The following is an 8802-nucleotide window of genomic DNA, read 5'->3' as shown; positions in this document are numbered from 1 at the left end:
TCGTCCACGTGTCTCACCTGGAGCTTTTTGCCACAAGCACCAGGTTGGACCATTGTCACCTGCAGCCGTGTACAAAATGTTCTTAATGTCTGGACCATCTCGCACAGGTCCCAGACCCACTGCTTGGACTACTTCTTGCTTTATCTGGTCAAAGGCTGCTTGTTGTTCAGGTCCCCAGTGGAAACTGTTCCTCTTTCGAGTCACATCATACAGAGGTTTCACAATCTGACTGTATCCAGGAATGTGTAGTCTCCAAAATCCCACTATCCCCAAGAAACGTAGAGTTTCTTGCTTGTTCGTGGGATTTGCCATGGTAGAGACTCTATTTACCACATCCACTGGAATGTGTCGGCGTCCATCCTGCCACTGCACTCCCAGAAACTGGATCTCTGTGGTAGGACCTTTCACTTTGTCTCTCTTGATGGCAAAACCTGCATTCAGGAGAATGTCCATGATTTTGTTACCTTTCTCGAAGACTTCCTCAGCAGTTTTACCCCAGACGATGATATCATCGATGAACTGGATGTGTTCTGGAGCACCACCTTCCTCCAGAGCATCATGGATTACTGCATGACAGATGCTGGAGCTGTGGATCCAGCCCATTGGCAGTCTGTTGAAAGTGTACTGGATTCCTCTCCAGGTGAAAGCAAACTGAGGCCTGCATTCCTCTGCTATGGGAATAGAGAAGAAGGCATTAGCAATGTCTATGGTAGCATACCATTTGGCCTCTTTGGATTCCAGCTCATACTGGAGTTCCATCATGTCTGGTACTGCTGCACTCATAGGCGGAGTTACTTCATTCAGGGCTCGGTAGTCCACTGTCAGACGCCAGTCTCCATTCGGCTTTCGCACAGGCCACACTGGACTGTTGAAAGGTGAATGAGTTTTGCTGATGACTTTCTGACTCTCCAACTGACGAATCAGATTCTGAATGGGCAACAAAGAGTCACGGTTGGTTCTGTATTGTCTGTGATGCACAGTCCGAGAAGCAACCGGCAACTTAATGTCCTGAATCTTGTGTTGTCCCACAACTGCAGATTCATCAGAAAGCTCAGGTCTAGCAGACAGCTTCAGTTTTTGTCCATCAATTTCTACAGAAGCTACTCCAAAAGCCCATTTGTAACCTTTAGGGTCTTTGAAACGCCCTTCTCTCAGAAAATCAATTCCCAAAATACAAGGTGCATCAGGTCCGGTCACAACTGTATGCTTTTTCCATTGTTTACCAGTTAAGCTTATATTAACCTCCACTTTACTTAACTCTTGAGATCCACCAGTGACTCCCAGAATAGTTATGGACTCTGATCCCTGATAATTTGATGGCAATATGGTGCACTGAGCTCCTGTGTCAACCAAGGCCCTGTACTTCTGAAAGTGTGAAGTGCCAGGCCACTGGATGTACACATCCCAATAGATTCTGTTATCTGTATTACCCCTCTCCTCCCCCTGGCGGGAGGCAGGGCACCCCTAGTTATGGGGAACATGTCCACAGGTGCAACGAGCACACTGTGCAGTGTTAGAACTGGAGCCACTGTTGGAGCTACTAGAGTTGTCCTGGGGAACTGTAGAAGTAACAGCTACCCTTCTGGTATTGCTACCTCGGGTTCTGCCACTTTGCAGTTCTCTCAGTCTCCTGAAAAGATTAGAAGTTGGTTGACCATCCCACCTGTTCATGTTCTCACCAAACTGATCACGCAGGGTAATCCAAATAGTCCTACGTGACTGCCTTGGTGGTCTGTTTTGGTTTGATCTGTTTTGGAATGACCTCCTTGGAGGATGTCTATTCCTCACAGATGAAACCTGTACCCACCTGGAGGAAGAATTGGAATCATCTCTTTGTGCCAATTGGGAGATGGTGTTTTTAAATTCATCCTTCAGCTCTTTCATGCAATTCTCCAGTTTTCCAGACAGAGTTTCAATGGCTGAAACCAAAGAAACACGTGTCATGCTATCATCCAATTGTCTCAATTGATCAGTGAATTGGCCAACCGTAAGAGGAGCTCCACCATAATTTCTTGCTACAATTCTGCTTGCCAGAATGTTTGCATAATTGGAAGGAGCAAGCTTGATGAGCTTTTTAGTAAGACCATTTCCTACAGGAACATCATCAGGATTCAGAGATTCATGTTCACCATAGAGTACCTCTCTAACAGCAAATTCTCTCAGACACTTGATTCCCTCATCTATGGTAGTCCAGGGCTTAGGATTCCATGGAAGATCATCTCGGGAAGGGTATCTCATGAGAACCGCCATTAGAAGGCGTATCCACAGATTAACCTTACCGAGAGCCTTGCCTAGATGTCTATCTATTCCATTATCCTTTGAGAGAGTTCCTAGCTGGGCTGCTGACTTGTCTCCAACCATTAGAGCTGGAGCACCTGTATCATAACATCTACCAAGCCAAGCGAGAACTGGCTCCTTATCTGCTCTGAGATAGTCTTTTCTCACATTTCTAAGCTCCTCACGTGGTGAAGAGCAGTCGGTTATGTCATCTTGTTCTTGCTCCTCTGCCTCCTGTTCCTCAACTTGTGGTCCCAACAACCTCTCAAGGATCCCTTTAAGCTGAGAAGCACCACCACTAGCTGCTGTCCTACCAAGAGATGCATCTCGATCCTCTGATGATCTCAATAACTCAGCTATATTTTTAAGACAGATTTTCTCTTCCTCCCCAGCAGAAGAACCTTGCTGTGCATCCCCGTCAGCTCCTGAATCAGCTTTAGTCTTACCCTTCCTTGTTGTTAAAACTGCTACTTGCTTTACTGGAGCTGTGTTTGGGTTTCCAGCTGCCTTATTATCAGAAGCTGATAAGCTTTGAGACAGATTAGTTGCTTTGGAGGACGCTTCCGCTCCTGCCATGGAAGAAGGAGGAAATGACTTTGCCTCGTTAATGGTGGCTGCTGGGGACACGGGAGCCGCCATGTTTGGGGCTACTGTAGCCCCTGGCTGCTTGCCAGAATCATCACCATTGCTATTCAGAGCTGCCTTGCCGATTGACTTTTTAGCTTTATCTTTAACTGACACAGATTCTCCATTATCATCCTCACTGGATGTTCCTGAAACAGAGCTAGGGTGGCGTTTTCGTCTCTTAACCCTCCGTTTTATAACAAAACATGCCTTGGACACTTTTTTCTCCCGGTACAGTGCTACCAACAAATACACATTACTTATCACCAGCAGCAGGACTACACACATCAAGAAAATCAGCTTTGGATCCCAGCCATCACTTAAAATTACCCTTTCACCGAGCGGAATCTTAAACTCTTTTATCTCAATAGGGAGTGTGCTAGATGTAACATTCCTGTACTTTTTAACATAAAAGAATTCCAGGCACTGATCATACAGAAGCCGAATCTTGTACTTAAACCACAAATATAATTTTTGCATTATATATTTACCTATCTTATCGATAATCATACCCAGGCAATACTTGTAGATCAATACACCAAAGACCGAGAAGAACAGACGCTCAAAAAGCCAAAACACCTTCATGTTTGCTCGTTCGACTTAAGCAAGCAATAAATCAAACTAATTTGTCAGCAAGCCCCGAGTTGGGCAGCCAATAAATGTGGTAGGTTGAGAGAGGGCTTAGCTCTCCCTCCTCCACAGAGTAAGAAACCACAGCTAACTCAGTCGAAGAGCAAAAGCTATATATTTACAAGCATATATGGAAAGCAGGTTATATATATAACACAATATATACAGGTATTTACAATATATACACAGAAATACACAGCAAAGACAAATAACACAACAAAAATCCCTCCCTCAGGGAGGGATCCCCTCTTTGGAACCCCCTCTCTCCCCCCCTTACCTCCCTTTTTCCCCAAAAAGGGGTTAGAGAGAGAGAAAGGCAAGTTACTAAGGAAAAGAGTTGTTAGCAAGCTTCAAAAGCCCATGCAGGATTAGTGTTTGCTTATCTGAAGGCCAAGTCCAGCAGTTCGCAGAAGAAGCAGGCAGGGAGAACAGGCTGAAACACCCAACTCCCCCAACTCCCAAACCCAATTGAACTGAGGAAAAAATTTTCCAACCGCTTCACAATCTAAAGCTGAATTTTTGTTTATCAACCAATGAAATTCGTTTAGAATATCAGAATGTTTTGGTTCTAGTACCAAAAACATTAGCCAGTGTGTTCCAGCAGTGTTTGTTCTTAAAGGCACAGCCTCAAACGACCACATCAGGTGTACATTTTCATATGAAAGTGAAAAAATGTTGTTACTAATTAAATCTGTGATTTAACACGATTTTCTTATAAGTGTCCTCTTAATTAACATTACTACCAAAACAAAAAAGCACCCCATTCCATATAAAAACCAAAACCAAAACCAAAAGCACCAAACAAAAAACCACCACCACAACAAAAAGCTATCAAACAACAAAACCAAACCAAAACCAAACCAACCAAAAATCAAACACACAAAGAAACCAAAGAAACAAAAAAGCAAACAAAAATCTGAAACAAAACAAAAAGTAAAAAACAACCAAAAAAAAACCAAACCAACAAAAAACCACGAACTTGCATATAGTATGAAGAAATACAGAAGTGCTAAGGAAAAATGATCAAAAGAGATTTTGGGTTCCATATACTAAGTGTGCTACATAGAAACTACAACATTGTGACAAACCTTCTCCTCCCCAGGCTGAAAAACTCCAATTCTCTCAGGCCTACTTTGTAGGAGATGTGCTTAATCCCTCTGATCATCTTTGTGGCCCTCCACTGAACTCACTCCAACAGATCCCTCTCCATTTTATGCTGGTGTCTCCAGAGCTGGACACAGTACTAGGTGACACCTCACAAAAACAGACTCAAGGGGTAGAATCACCTCCCTTGACCTCCTGGTCAGACTTGTTTTAATGCAGCCCAAAATGCATCTGGCTTTATGATCTGCAAGTCCACATTACTGGTTCATATTCAGTTTTTCATGCACTAAGACCCTGAAGTCTTTCTCTGCAGGGCTGCTCTCAATCCACTCATCACAGCTTGTATCTGTGTTTGGGATTGCACCAACCCAGGTGCAAGATCTTACAGTTACAATGAGGTTTGCACAGGCCTACTACTCATGCCTGTCAAGGTCCCTCCGGATGTCATCCCTTCCCTTCAGCATGTTGATCACACCACAGCTTGGTGTTGTCAGCAAACTTGCCAAGACTGCACTCAATCCCACTGTCTGCATGACTGACAAAGATGTTAAACAGTGCCAGTCTCAGTATCAACCCCTAAGGAACATCACTCATTTTCTTCTGTAAACCAGTGCAGATTTATTTTTGTAAACATTTTTAATATCTTACATTATATGTCGGATGCATACACTATACATTGATAAAGTACAACCTTAAACTAAATGTAAACTGAATCAATATTATTTCAGGGGTGAAAAGGACAAAAAGGAATACATTAAAGCAAGAGATTGATGTTTCTGCTTTTTGAGGTCAGAAAGAGAAAACAGGGTGATAAAAGAAAATAAGTGAACATAAAATTTTAGAATAGCAGTTCTCAAAGAAGAAATTCATAGGCCAGAGCTATAGCAAGTGTAAATGACACATAAACTCTTTCTTCTAAAAACATCTTAGGTATAAATACCTTTTAGGTCCTTCATGTATAACACTGTTTAAATATTAAGGCCAGATTTTTGCCAGAATTTTAAGAAAACTTAGGCTGCAGAGATGGTAGAAGTATTCCTAAAAGAATCACTAATTAGGCCACACCTTGAGTACTGTGTCCAGTTCTGGGCCCCTCAATTTAAGAAGGATATTGAAATACTTGAACGTGTCCAAAGAAGGGCAGTGAGGCTGGTGAGAGGCCTTGAGCACAAGCCCTATGAGGAGAGGCTGAGGGAGCTGGGATTGTTTAGCCTGGAGAAGAGGAGGCTCAGGGGAGACCTCATTGCTGTCTACAACTACCTGAAGGGTGGTTGTAGCCAGGAGGGGGTTGGTCTCTTCTCCCAGGCACCCAGCACCAGAACAAGAGGACACAGTCTCAGGCTGTGTTAGGGGAAGTTTAGACTCGAGGTTAGGAGAAAGTTCTTCACTGAGAGAGTTGTTCGCCATTGGAATGGGCTGCCCAGTGAGGTGTTGGAGTTGCCATCCCTGGAGGTGTTCAAGAAGGGACTGGACATATTCACAGTATTTCACAGTATCACCAAGGTTGGAAGAGACCTCGAAGATCATCGAGTCCAACCTGTCACCCAAGACCTCATGACTACTAGACCATGGCACCAAATAACAAGTCCAATCCCCTCTGGATGGCACTTGGTGCCATAGTCTAGTAGTCATGAGGTCTTGGGTGACAGGTTGGACTTGATGATCTTTGAGGTCTTTTCCAACCTTATTGATTTCATGATTCTACTATTAAACAAGGAACTGGGCATGAATCTTATTAGCTAGCTAGACCATTATTCTCAATGATATTCCTGTCATCTTAGATTTAGTTGTATGTATTTATATGTGTGATTATGTACAACATACCATGTTCCTTTTTACATATTTGTGGCTCACCTACAGAGTTTTAGATTTTTAAAATGTTTATATTTATCATAAAATTGCTAGCCGCCATATTTTCTAGTACTCTGCCTAAAGTTAAAAAATAAATATAATTCAAAACAATTTAGAAATTAAGTTTGTGAATATTTCTTACCTTTCAACTAAAGAAAATATCTAATCAAGGTAAAACCAAACACGAGCAATATCATCTTCTAACACAGGGACTAGCATTTAGTGATGGTAGAAGCTCCTCTAAAGGCTATATGGAATAATGGACATTTTGCAAAAGATTCAGGTGCACCAAATATCCTCTTAAATGAATAATAGCTCATGCGCAATGTATTGTATACACCGTAAACATAACAGTCAATACCTAGTGTGACCGTTTGAGGCTGTGCCTTTAAGAAAAGGAAGAGTACTGGGACACTGGCTAAATGTTTTCGGTACTAGAACAAAAACATTCTGATATTCTAAACGAATTTCATTGGTGGATGGGCAAAACGCAACTTTAAATTGTAGGGCAGTTGGAATTTTTTCTGAGTTTGGTTTGGGAGTTTGGGAGTTTGGGTTTCAGCCTGTTCTCCCTGCCTGCTTCTCCGCAAACTAGCTGGAGTTGGCCTTGAGATAAGCAAAAACTAATCCTGCATGGGCTTTTGAAGCTTACTCTTTCCTTAATAACTTGCCTTTCTTTCTCTCTAACCCCTTTTTGGGAAAAAAAGGAGGTAGGGGGGGGAGAGAGGGGGTTACAGGGAGGGAATCCCTGCTCGGGGAGGGATTTTTGTTGTGTTATTTCTCTTTGCTGTATATTTCTGTGTATATATTGTAAATACCTGTATATATTGTGTTATATATAACCTGCTTTCCATATATGGTGTAAATATAGTCTGCTTTCTGTGACTGAGTTAGCTGTGGTTTCTCACTCTGTGAGGGAGAGAGAGAGCTAGGCCCTCTCTCAACCTACCACACCTAGGTATAAACACAAGGGCAGTCTCCTACACATTTAGAACAAAACCAATTTAGGTTATAGTTGTGATTTAAAGCTATAGGCTACTACACAGTAATACATTTGTTAGGCTACTACATACCACTGCATAAACAAGTCTAAATACAAATTAGGTATTTGTAGAAAGACACATATACATTTATACGTAAGTGTATATAGATATACATCTACAAGCAAGGAAGAAAGGAGGATACAGGAAACTATAGGTCTCTCACTCTGACCTTGGTACCAGGGAAGGTCATGGGGCAGATCACTGTTATGATTGTAAGGAGGTTATTAATGTTCAATAGGTGGAATGGTTAATAAAAGTATTAATAACTTTATTAATAAAAAAACCCCGTGGAATTTACTAGTTCAAAATATTTGGTTGTAGAACAGATATTTCACCAGCAGGAACATGCAACAATTTCAACAATATGAGCAAAAATCCAGAAACAACAAACAATTTAAACCATAAAGAAAAAAGATAACATTGGCAACATGCCAGAGATTGCCCACAAAGGGTGTGTGGGGCATAACTCTAGAAATCTCTTGGGCAACAGACCTTTAACAGATGCTTATAAAAAATTAGACTTTGTAATTACTTACTGATTGTGGTACCAACCAGCACACATGGGGATTTAAACAAAACCAAAATGGCATTGACCATGTGAAAGCTGCAGGAACACAGTTGCACTTTCTGTTGGCTTCTGCAGCCTGTTGCTGTACCACATACAGGGTTTATCTCAGCTGAAAGCTTTGTAGAAAAGAGGTTGCTGCCGAGCCTTGCAGGGCTTGTCAGCTTTGCAGCTTTGCCTATTTGGAGAGGTTCTTGAGCTGCAATCTTCACAGCGGTTCTTGTTGCTTCGTCCAATAAAATGAAACTGTCCCAGGGACTCTTGGCTCCTCCTGGGTTTTGTCTCTTGGCCCAGCATGACACATTTGTTCTGCTCCTGGGCTTTACAACACTATACAGCAAGGGGTCTTGCAATCTTGTCACTGCTCTCCATCTGAACTTCAAGCCATTGAGCACTACCCTCTGGATGTGACCTTCCAGCAAATTTCTTGTCCACTGAACAGTGCACCTATCAAATCCATATCTCTTCACCTCAGCAAGTAGGATGTTGTGGGTGACCACGTCATAGGCATTGCAGACGTCCAGATAGATCACATCCATAAGGTCATACCTTGTCCACTGACACAGTCACTTTATCATAGAAAGCCACTAGGTTGGTCAGGCAGGATTTGCCCCTAGTAAAGCCATGCTGGCTGTCTTGAATCACCTCCCTGTCCTCCCTGTGCCTTATCATGGCCTCTAGAATGATCTGTCAGCACAACTCTGTCTG

This window comes from Dryobates pubescens, chromosome 7 (genome assembly GCF_014839835.1).
Source record: "Dryobates pubescens isolate bDryPub1 chromosome 7, bDryPub1.pri, whole genome shotgun sequence".
Classification (NCBI taxonomy): domain Eukaryota; kingdom Metazoa; phylum Chordata; class Aves; order Piciformes; family Picidae; genus Dryobates; species Dryobates pubescens.
This window is presented reverse-complemented; position numbering follows the sequence as displayed.